Source organism: Monodelphis domestica, chromosome 1 (genome assembly GCF_027887165.1).
Source record: "Monodelphis domestica isolate mMonDom1 chromosome 1, mMonDom1.pri, whole genome shotgun sequence".
Lineage (NCBI taxonomy): Eukaryota > Metazoa > Chordata > Mammalia > Didelphimorphia > Didelphidae > Monodelphis > Monodelphis domestica.
In genome coordinates, this window is record NC_077227.1 from 200355960 (window position 1) to 200368706 (window position 12747).

Genomic DNA, 12747 nt, shown 5'->3' on the forward strand with positions numbered 1-12747 from the left:
AATTGTAATATCAAATTGGTTATTTCAATACACAGGGACAACCTGGATAATGGCTAGGTGGTGGGAGATGGAAGGTATTATAGTGGTATAATAAATATGAAGACAAAAATGGAGCTGTCTCTGGGCTCAAGCAACTTGCATTCTATTGAAGTATTCTTGGCCATCATCTTTTACTCCTATACCACCTCCTATAACCTTGTAATCAGATTCAGAAGATATAGACAATCTGTAAGGTGGGTGCCATTTATTGGGGACCCATTAAGTACTGACTTGGCTTAGTGAGATAACAAGATAGAGGAAGCAAATTCTGCCATTGACTTGTTTGGTTTGTTTTAGTTTGATCATTTTTCCAAAATGCAAAGCCTCCTCAATGAAAAGTAAACTGACCTTTGTCCACCAACCCACCCCTGAAGTCCTTGATATGCCATCTTAAATGAAATAAAAGATCAAAATCACTTGAACCTCATAGACTACAAATAATTAGTCTCAAGTTCACACTGGGACAAGCTCCATCCAAGATCCATTCCAGGAAAGTTTGCCCATTCATTCATTTCGCCAGTCAGGGATATTTATCATGGGGACTAACTCTGATCTGCGCCTTCTTTTAACTTTGTAGATAAGGAGTAATCAGAGATTTTCTTGCCTTGAGTGAGCTAGGTCCCTCCTTTCCTCTTGGCACTGGTAGAGAGAACCCCTTTCCTCCAGTATTTTCCAATGGGGTATTATAGGGAGAGGCTAAGTTGAGATTGCGTAAGGCAGTTCAAAGCCTAGGAGATTTATTGCCCATCCCAACTGGGCATAAAAGAGGCAGGAATTGAGAACAAAAGATCTAAGATAAAGTATAATAAACTTGTGACTGTTCCACCTAACTTTTTTTTATTATTACTGTTCTCTTTTCCCAGGGGTTTATTTATCCATGAGGCATATTAAGCATTTACTATATACCAGACATAGTGCTATGGATAAAAAGAAAAAACTGCTTTTACCTTCAGACAGCATGGTTCTTATGTGGTAGATAACATGTAAATATTATAAGATCTAAACTGATTAAGTAAAAGGAATCTGAAAGAGAAGACTTTAGCAGCTGGGAGAATAGGGAAGGGCCTCTTTCTGAAGGCAAAATGTAAATGGAAAAAAATGTAAATGGAATCTGGAAGAAAGCCCAAGATGCAAAGATATGGAGGTGAGGAGGGACAACATTCCAGACTTGGGGAACAGACAGTACAAAAGCATTGAGACTTTGGAGAGATGGAGTGCCCATTCAAGGAACCACAAAGAAACCAATATTGGTGGATTATAGAAAGTGTGGGGGACAATAATGTGTGAGAAGCCTGGAAAGGAAGGAGGGGGCTAGTTAAACAGAGTTAAATGCTCAAAGAATGGCCCATATCTCCAAATGCAGTTTGATAATAATATTATGGGAGATAGCACAAGTGGAGTAAAAGATGAATGTCAATAAAATGCAAGTACCTTGAGCACAGGAACAGCTCCATTTTTGTATCTTTATTTACAGTACCACCATAAGACCATTCATCTCCCACCACCTAGCCTTTATCCAAGTTGTCCAGGTTAAAATGTCTAAATCTTAAATGCCACAGATCCCTCTGTTAAATGCCTAAAAGCATATTCTTTTGATCCTAGAGGCATTAGGAGATTCTAGAGCTCACTGATCAAGGGAGGGAAAATGTGGTGTCTGAGATCCACCCATTTCCCAGGAAGTCCCTGAGGGCAGTAAGAAATCAAGTCAAGTCAATAAATATTTAACACCTCCTGTGTGCTAATCAGGACATCTAGGTGGTGCAGTAGAGGGAAAACTGGGTTTAGTATTAGGGAGTCTCATCTTTCTGAATTCAAATCTGGCCTCTGCTGTGCAACCCTGGGTAAATCATTTAATCCTGTCTGTCTCAGTTTCCTGAGCTAAAGAATGAAAGGGCAAACCCTCAGTATCTTTGCTTAGAAAACTCCAGTGGAGTCCTGAAGAGGCAGGCATGCCTGAAATAAATGAAAAACAATGACAAAATGTACCAGGCACTGTGCTAAATTCTAAAGATACAAAGAAACCATTAAATAAATAAACCAACCAACATCCTCTACTCTCAAAGAGCTCAGAGTCTAATGAAAGAGATAATCAGCAAACAATTGTGTACAAATAAGATACAAACTGGATAAATTGGAGATGGATGAAGGGGAAACAGTGTTCCCGATGACTTTCACCTTGGTCCTCTTGCCCCACTAACTCACAGAGTCAGAAGAGCCTATCCAGAACCTGAAACCAACTATCTATTCCTGAGCTTTCCCCTCAAAGGTCAAGGACTCCAAAGAGAGATTCTGTCCCCATGTAGCCTGTAGAGGACCAAATCTATCAGTTCAGTTCTGTCTTTAAATTTCGCTGCAATTTCTGGCAAGAAATTGATCACTAATCCCCCCCCCCAGTTCCCCCACACATACACAATATAGGGGAGTGCTAGGAAACAGTGGGGTCAGTTCCTTAACTCAGTGTGACTGCCCAGCATCTGGGGAAATGCTCAAGCTCATTGGAACAGCTCTAGATAACTAGATTAAGACATTCAATGAACTCATTAAAAAAAATAAAAGTAAAAGAGATGATACAGAGTACCTTTATGGCATAGAATTTGGGACTATTTTCTCTTTCATCTTCATGTCTTCCCTGGGACAGAGGAAGAGGTACCTATGAGTTCCATTTCATAGAGAGGGAAACAAAGATACACAGATTTCAGACAAGGTACTACAAGCAATTATATCTTAGAACCTTTCATGATAACATTTGAGATTCTGAACTTTGTAGCCAGGTTTTCCTAGTTAGGTGAAACACAATATTTCTGTGGCAGCTAGGTGACTGGCTGGAAAGCCAGATCTAGAGATAGGAGGTGCTGGGTTCAAATCTAATTCAGACACTTCTTATCTGTGTGACCCTGGCCAAGTCACTTAACCCCCATTGAGTAGCCCTTACTGCTCTTTTACCTTGGAACCAATACATAGTATTGATTCTAAGGTAGAAAATATGGGTTTAAAATATTGAACTTAAATGTATGGTTTTTTAAATTAAATTAAAATTTAAAAATTTTATTAATTAAAAAATTAAATTAAAATTTTAAACCCATATAATAGTATACATATATACATATATATATATATATATATTTCTGAAAGACAGTTTTGTAAAGATAGTTAGGTGGCACAGTGGACAGAACTCTGGAACTGGAGTCAGGAAAGTCTGAGATTAAATGTGGTCTCAGGAATTTATTAACTGTGTGACACTGGGCAAGTAACTTAACTTTGCCTCAGTTGTCTCATCTGTGTAATAAGCTGCAGAAGGAAGTGGCAAACCACTTCTGTGTCTTTCCCAAGAAAACCCCAAACAGGATCATGAAGAGTCAGAAATAACTGAACAACAAAAATAATTCCAAAGTCTAGACATTTGGATCTAGAAGGGATCTCAAGACTCCTCCAACCCTTTCACTTTCCAGATTAAAAAAACTAAAATCCAAGAATGTTGAATGCTTTGTTCAAGGGTAACTAGGTGCCTCAGTGGATAGTGCTGAATCTGGGGTTAAGAAAACTTGAGTTAAAATCCTGCTTCACCCATAAACTAGCTGGGTGACCCTGGGCAAGTTGCTTGCCATCTTTCTGATCCAATTTCCTCATCTGTAAAATGGAGATGAGAAAATATTTATAAAGTACTATACATCAGACACACACAAAACAAACCTGGGAAGACTTATATAAAGTGATATCAAGTGAAGTGAGCAGAACCAGGAGAATGTTGAACACAGCAATAAAATATGATGATCAACTATGAACTACTATCAACAAGGCAAGGATCAAGGACAACTACTAGGGATCCATGACAAAAAAAATGAAAAAGAAAGGCCATCCATTGTGTCTACTTGACTCCAAAGAAAATGTTCTTTGCACTATACTAACAGTCTCCTGACTGTGTTCACCCATAAGTATCTACTTATCATGGGGTTTAACTCAGATCTCTGTTTCCTTCTAAAGTCATAAATAAAGAATCATCAGTGATCTATTTACCTTGGATGGGAGAGGTCCCTCTCCTTTCAGCACTGATACTGCATGCAGTTCCTCTCTAGGATTTTACAGCTCGCCCTGAGGCTTTCTCCTCCCTTCTTCTTCTTTGTGGTGCTACAGATTTCTTTTATCCCCATTTCCCTTTATGAGCAGTAACTTAAAAACTTAACCCTTCTTTGGACTGGTAGGCATGAAGTTACCCTTCTTTTCTGTTGCCAAATGGAAATAGGAATAGAAAACCAAAAAGGTTGCCTCTAAGCCTCCCTACATGACTTTAGACAAGTCACTTAACATCCATGAAGCCTCAGTTTCCTTATCAGTCATGTCAAGTATTTTTTCATTTTATTTATTTATTTTTACTAGGTGCCCTCTGAGGTACATTTCTCACCCTAGCCCTATGATCCAGGACCTTTCTTAGTCTTAAGGATTAAGGTATTCCAAGACAAGACACTTGCAATCTTGCTCTCAATTAGTGTCTGGTACTTCTTACTGTAAGAGGTCATGGGAAGGGTTGGTAGGTAGTAGAGTGGATAGAGAGCTAGGTCTGGAGTCTGGAGGAACTAGTTCAAATCTGGCCTCAGACACTTCCTACCTGTGAGATCCTGAGCAAATCAATTAATCCTGTTTGCCTAGTCCCTACCCTTCTTGTTCTTGGTTAAAAAAATAAATAAAGTTAATATGAGTTGAAATCTATATATTGAGAGAAGACACCTCAGAGACCATCTAATCCAACCCCTTGCTTGCATAGATGAACAAACTAAGGCTCAGGAAGACACACAGGTAGTGTCAGAGATAAGTTTGGAATGCAGAAGATGCCAGAGCCAATATTCTATCCACTGTGTAACACAGTCATGAATGCTCCTACAAAGTAATGCATGCATCCTGCAAAAAAATATTTCATGGGGCATGTGAGGGTAAAGTCAATTTTTGAGTTGAAATACATTTAGTCTGATTTCAGATCTTAAATCCAGTCTATAGGCAGCTGGTAGCTAGGTGGATAGAGCTCTGGAGCTAGAATCAGGAAAGTGAGAGCTCAAATCTGTACTCAGACACTTGCTACCGGAATGACCCTAGGGAAGTTATTTTAATCTCAATTTGCTTCAGTTTCCTCAACCATAAAGTGGATATGTTGTGAGCAAGAAATGAGATATTTCCTTTTAAGTCCTTTGTGCAATGCCTGGCCATATAGTAGGTGCTCTATAAATGTTTATTCCATCTCTTACTTCCAGGAGTGCAAGCTACAGTTCCTAGGAAACTACAAATTTATCCTGATATCCCTGTTGTTGGTTTAAGTTGCAATATAGTTAAGGGAAATAGATCTCCTTTTGCCATGTGGTGTGCTTTGGGATCATTTTATTGACATAAATGGGATGTAGCTATTACTTGAATATAGTCCATATTCCTTGGGAAAATAACAGAAGGATTTTGTTTGTTCTAAGCAGACTTATGATTTCATCAGTTTAAGAAACCACCAGTGAGGAGCTCCTTCTACCAGTACAGATTCTTACATCTGCTCTGCAATGTGTGATCTTTTTATTTATTCATTCATTTATTTATTTATTTATTCATTCATTCATTCATTTATTTGTTTGTTTGTTTGTTTATTTATTTGTTTATTTATTTATTCATTTATTTGTTTGTTTGTTATTTAACCCTTACCTTCCATCATGGAATCAATACTGTGTACTGGTTCCAAGGCAGAAGAGTAGTAAGGGCTAGGCAATGGAGATTAAGTGACTTGCTCAGGGTCACACAAATGGGAAGCATCTGGGGTCAAATTTGAACCCAGGGCCTTCTGTCTATAGGCCTGGTTATCAATCCACTGAGCAACCCAGCTGCCCCCTGAAATGTATGATCTTAATTAAAGACTTTCCTGGGAACATTGACAATTAAATAACTTTTCCTGCTCATATGGGCAGTGAGGTGGTACAGTAGACAGAGAACTGGTCTTGGAGCCAGGAAGACTCATCTTCTTGAGTTTAAATCTGGCCTCAGACACTTATTACACTTAATAGCTTTTTGATCCTGTACAAATCACTGAAACCTGTTCACCTCAGTTTCCTCATCTATAAAATGAACTGAGAAGGAAATGGCAAACCACTCTGTTATCTTTGCCAAGGAAATTCCAAATGGGATCACAAAGTTGGGCATGAAAATGACAGAACAAAATGATCAAATAGCTAATTTCTCAGATAAAACTCTGGAACTTTGGTTGAGAAGACTCACATTCATATCTTATTTCCTCTATTTACTGGCTATGTGGTTCTGGACAAGTCATTTAACCCCTTTTATACCTCAGTTTTATCATCTGCAAAGTAGGAATAATAATAGTAGTACCTACCACCCTGTGTTATGAGATTCCTACATTAGAAAAGTGCTTTGAAAACCTTTAATGGCTATCTAATTGCATACCACTATTATTAAGTAGGTCTCGAACCTTAGTCTCCTGACTTCAAGTCTGATCTTTGCAGTCACCATCCCATTTTGTCTATCTGTAAAGAACCTGAAACATGAAAAGGAAAGGGGGAGGAAAGATACTATTTTTTGCCTTACTCCCTTAAAGCAGAGTTTAGGATAAACTTATTTAAGCATCTCCATAGAATCATCAGAAAGCCTCATTAATAAACATTTTAAGTTAGATTTGAGTTGAATTGAAGAGGTTACTATAGGGCGCATCTGAGTCTTTGCCATAGACACTAACTCATTTCCTTTCCTTAAGGGACATTCACTTCATTACCATGTATTTTTTCCCTACTGAGATGACACAATGGAAAGACCATTCCTTCCCCATGTACTAAGTTACAGGAAAAGTCAATGTCAGACAATCCAGCTGCAGGGCAGGAAATCAAGTCACAGAACTCTTAAGCAAAGCATTAACTTCAGAGCTTAAATTGTCCCCCTAATTAGCTACTGATCTAAGCACACAAAATGTAATCTTCAAATACTAACAAGACACTCAGGGAAAACAGGAAAGGGTTGAAGCTCTCTTCATATGTGTTCTTCAAAGATGCCTATTTATTGGAGAAGAGAGAGAAACAATTTAATGAAAATTTAAGTTCAATGGTTCTGTTCTATTTTTTTAATTTTTAGACCCTCACCTTCAGACTTCATATTAATTCTAAGATAGAAAAGTGGCAAGGGGTAGGCAATGGGGATTATGTGACTTGTCTAGAGTCACACAGCTAGAAAGTGTCTGAGGCCAGATTTGAACCCAGTCTGATTCCAGGCTTGGTGCTCTATCCATTGTGCTACCTAGCTGCCCCAGTTCAGTGGTTCTTAACTTGAAGCATATGAATCTTGGACAGATTTCAGTGTGAGGTGTCTTGTGAATTTGGATGTAAATTTTTACTAATCTCTTGCTGAAATGTTCTATTTCCTTCAGTTTCAACGTGGGCAGCAAACATTATTCTCTAAAGGGTTCCATAGGGTTCACCAGATTGCCAGTGGAGTCCATGACACAGTAAAGGTTAAGAACTCTTCTTTAAGATCCAGGACAACTCAAAGAAACATAAAAAAAAGGATATCCACCATCATAGGAGAAACAGAGTCTGAATGCTAATTGAAGCATACCATTCTTTACGTTCTCCATGAGTTTTTCTCAGGAATAAGTAATGTGTCTTGTTTCACAACATGAAAAATAAGTAAATGTGTACTAAATTACAATACATATGCAACTATATCATATTAGAGAAGCGTGGGAGGAAGAGAAAGAACATGGATTACAAAATGGCAGAAAATGAATACTAAAAATTCATAATGATATATAGTCTGGAAAAAATGTATTAGAATAAAAAATAGAACTCCTGCTTTAGTGACTTTAGACAAGGTCCTAGTTGCTTCAGTTTCCTGAACTATAAAACAGAGATAATAAAATTATCTATGTTGCAGGGTTGTTGTGAGCATCAAATGAGATAATATTTATAAAAATAGCCTTAATCAAATTTAAGGCAATGAAGTATAGTAGAAAGTGCCCCCAGAATTGGGATCAAGTGGACCTGGGGTTCAAGTTGATCTCTGTCACTTACCAGCTGTGTAACTCTGAGAACTAAAACTCCCTGAAGTATGTAAGTATCTTAGTTTTAATTTGAGGATCTGTAGTTCCTTATAGCTTAGATCCCTTGTTGACAAGTATTAGGGCTCTGACCAGTCAGATGACCCAGTGGATAGAGCCAGACCCTGAGCTGGGAGATCCTGAATTCAAATGTGACCTCAGACATTTCCTAGTTGTGCAAACCTGGGCAAGTCACTTAAGTGCCATTGTCCAGCCCTTACTGTCCTTCCATCTTCCAACAAATATTGAGTATTGATTCTAAGGCAGAAAATACAGGTTTGAAAAAAAATGCTCTAAGCCTCAGGAACCTCATTCATAAAAGAGAGAAAATACTTGCGCCACTAACTTGTAAGAAATGTAGGAACGGGAGCCATTCTTATCCTTTCAAAGAGTTAAAGACATTTCTCAGGGCTCACGTTCTCTAACAGACTTCAACTTCACAGGCTCCTAAGATGTGATCCCTGAGCCTGATAAATCTCTTGCTGCCCAAGTTCTCATGGGCTTTCTCCTTGGGTCATTTGGCATACTTTAGAATCATTTCATTGCCATAAATTGAGGTATAGCAATTATTCAAGATAGGACTAGATTCTTTTTTTGAAAAAAATTTATTTAATTAGTTCATTTAGAATATTATTCCATGGTTCCATGATTCATGTTCTTTCCCTCCCCTCCTTCCACCCCCATCCCATAGCCAATGAGCAATTCCACTGGGAATTGCTACACATGTAGGACTAGATTCTTGACGAAATAAGGGGAGGGGTGTGTGTGTGTGTGTGTGTGTGTGTGTGTGTGTGTGTGTGTGTGTGTGTGTATTTAATGAGACCTGGCCTATCATCTGTGTAAGGGGTTCTTGGTGAGAAAGTCCATAGGACAATGCAGGCCGTGGGCTGGGGACCCAAAATGAGAGTGAACCTCTACATGGGACGGGCAGTCAGGTTGCCATCATCCCCATTCCCAACCCACTAAACCATCTGGGCAGAGTCGGGGCGTTTCCAGAGAACTGGTGTTTTCAGTTAAGTCTGTCCTAGGCCTTTTGCAAAATTCCTTTTATGACAAGTGGATACCTGACTCATTGGCGTATTTCCTCTGTTTTCCGCCCAAGCAGTAAACAATGGGATCTTTTCAAACGTGTTCCGTGTGTGTCTATTGGGAACCTTGAGTACAGACAGAGCATCTTGGCACAGGCTTTGATTTTCAGATCCATCCAGAAAATTATTCCTCTATTTTTTTAGCTACAATGGGGCAGATGTCAAAATGCAAAGTGGGCCCATTGACTCCTTTGTTTGTTTGTTTGTTTTTAAAGCCTTACTCAGGATTGGTTCCAAGATGGAAGAGTAATAAGGGCTTGCTCAAGGCTGCACAGCTAAGAAGTGTCTGAGGTCAGATTTGAATTCAAGACCTCCATCTCTCTAGGCCTAGATCTCAATCACTGAGCCACCCAGCTGCCCCCCATCCATTGGCTCTTAATTCTGTAGGGCACCTTCTTCCTTTCTATTGCATCTCCAATCCAATAACTTGCTAAACCACAGATAGTAAAGCACATGAATAAGAACTGTTTCCAGGAGGCTGTAGCAGATGTTACAAGTAAGATGCTAGCAAATAAGAAGTAATGTGTTCTAGCCTGTTGCTTTCCAACTCTTGGCCAGGTGAGGATATATATATATATATATATATATATATATATATATATATATATATATATATAAATATAATAGTACAGGCTGATAATAAATCTTCCTAATTAATATAGGAATTAAGCAAAAGAACGACACTAAATTATTTCATCATATAAAAAGGGCAACAAGAATAAGGTAATAAGGTATATCCAATGGAAAACCTGGTTGCTTTATTGGCATCTACATAATACTGAGGAGTCTAGAGGAAGGCACCTCATATGCTGGATGAATCTATTATGATAGATGTTTAGGATATAGACAAAGGACAAGTTTATTGTTATTATTATTACTAATTTTTAAACCCTTACCTCTTGTCTTAAACTCAATACTGCATATTGGTTGTACAGCCAAAGAGTAGTAAGGGCTAGGCAATGGGGGTGAAGTGACTTGTCAGGATCACATGGCTAGGAAGTGTTTGAGGCCAGATTTGAACTCAGGACCTCCAATCTCTAGACCAGACTCTCTATCCATTGAGCCACCCAGATGACCCTCTCAAGGGATCGGTTTTAATTCATACCACTGGAGATAGAACTAACTTGTCTGAGAGTGCAGATGTATAGAAATATTCAAATATCTAGTTAATGGAGGATTAGATGTAGCTTCATAGAAAAGAAAGGATCCTACACAGAGTAAGTAACTATCACTCTACAATTTAAATATACCATCAAATGCATTAACTAGTATAGAATCAGACATGGAATCAGAAAGATCTTGGTGTGAATACTCTCTTAGCTATTTCACTAGCTACATGAACCTGAGCAAGTCACTTAAATTCTCTGACCTTCAGTTTCCCCATCTGTAAAATTAGAATAATAATAGATACTATCTTAGTTGAGAGATCAAATTAAATTATAAGTAAAGCTCTTTATGAACTTTAATGTACTTGGGGCAACTAGGTGGCTGACATCCTGGGTTCAAATTTGGCCTCAGACACTTCCTAGCTGGCTGACCCTAGGCAAGTCATTTAACCCCAGTTGCTTGATCTTTACCACTTTTCTGTGTTGGAATCAATACTTAGTATTGATTCTAAGACAAAAAGTAAGGAGCTAAAAAAAAACAAAAACCTTTAATGTCCTTTATAAACCCAGCTATTATCATTAACCCAATATTGTATGTGGCACAATGCACAAACATCTGTTACTCTATTTAGCACCATATTTGAAAGGCGAAGCAAGTAACATCTTCCTCCCAAGAGCTACCATTGGCAAACAACAAATGAACAGAGATGTGTAGGAAAAAGCATGGATGAAGGGATTTGACAAAGACTAAATGAGGGGCAGCTATTTGAATGTTAAGTGCTGTTTTGAGATATGGTCCAAAAACCTAAAGAGGAATATTCTGTCATCTTTTTGAGGAAGCAAAAAAAAAATCTGAAAATGGAGATGGGAGAATATTTAGAAAAATAGTTTCAAGACAACAGCATTGGCAAGATGGGATTCATTTTACCGAGATTCTTTTCCAGGTCACTGTCTTGCTCCCTGGTCTGGCTGAATCCAATGGAACTCAATAAACAACTTTAGCAACTTTTTCCCTGTGCCCATGACCAAGACCTACAAATACAAGGCTACGTTTAGTCTAATTCTTCCTGAGAAAGGGAGGGATTAAGGTAGGTTCAGGAGTTAGATCCTGAGGATTTGAAGAGTTTAGACCCAAGGCATGCTTTTTAGCTCATTTCAGAATCAAATTTCTAAATCATTGGTATCAAAGTAATATGGAATAGGGGCCACTAACTCATGCATAAGGATCCCTTCAGGCCATATATTGACTTAGTTTAAAAATGTAATGCTACTTCTGTTTTACTGGATTTTTATGTATTTAGTCAAATGTTTCCCAATTATATTTTAATCTAGTTGGTTATTCTGGAGTGTTAACTTCAGTGTTTGACACCTCTCTCATAAATCATAGAAATTCATTCATAGACACTGATTCATTTGTTTATATGTTGCCAAGTGGATCTCAGTTTCTTGAGCTTCCATGACACCACCTATAAAAATTGGGACAAGAAGACCAATTCCCAACTTGGTTCTCCAGAAACCTACAAATTGATGCATGCTCCAAAAATGCTAGGGAATGATTAGATGCAAGCTATTTTTTTCTAAATAGTATTTTATTATTAAAGAGTTCAACAAGAACAAGACAGGTTTTCATGGTTATAAGCTGGTATAATGATAGCTTTGTGTGTTTAATGAAAATTACATTTTTAATACACTCTTTAAGACTTGGTCAGAGACTTATCTGATTTTATTTTTAAAGATAGCATATGAACATATATATATATATACATATATATGTATGTATACTGTTTAGGTATATATATATATATATACCTAAACAGTATTCATTATATAGCATGGGATTCCTGAATTTTCTAGCCCTTCCTCTAAACTATGTATAAAGTTGCAAAGGCTTAGGGTACACAAGAAGGCAGCTAAGTGTTACAATGAATAAAGTGCTTGGCCTGAAGTCAGGAAGATTCATCTTCCTAAGTTCAAATCTGGCTTCAAATGCTTCCTAGCTGTGTGATCCTGGACAAGTCACTTACTCCCCCACCCCCACCCCTATTGCTTAGCTCTTAGTGCTCTTCTGCCTTGGAACCAATACACAACATTGATTCTAAGATGGAAAATGAGGACTTTAAAAAGATAGTAGTATCTTTGATAAGAAAACCCCAAATAAGGTCATCAAGAATCAGACATGTCTTTAAATAGCATACAACAATGATATAACAACAACAAAAAAGGATACGGTGGGTCATTATGGGTAAAGAGTTGGACTCACAGTCAGGAAAATCTAGGCTAAAAGCCTACCTCCAATCTATATTGATTATGGAACTCTAGGCATCACCTGATCACTCAATGAATGCCCCAGGAAATACTCTAAGATCATCACTTAAAAGAACAGATGCTGACCTGTTTCTTCCCTGAGAGGTCCATATACAAATAAAATCTTAGGTCCAACCCAAAAAATAAA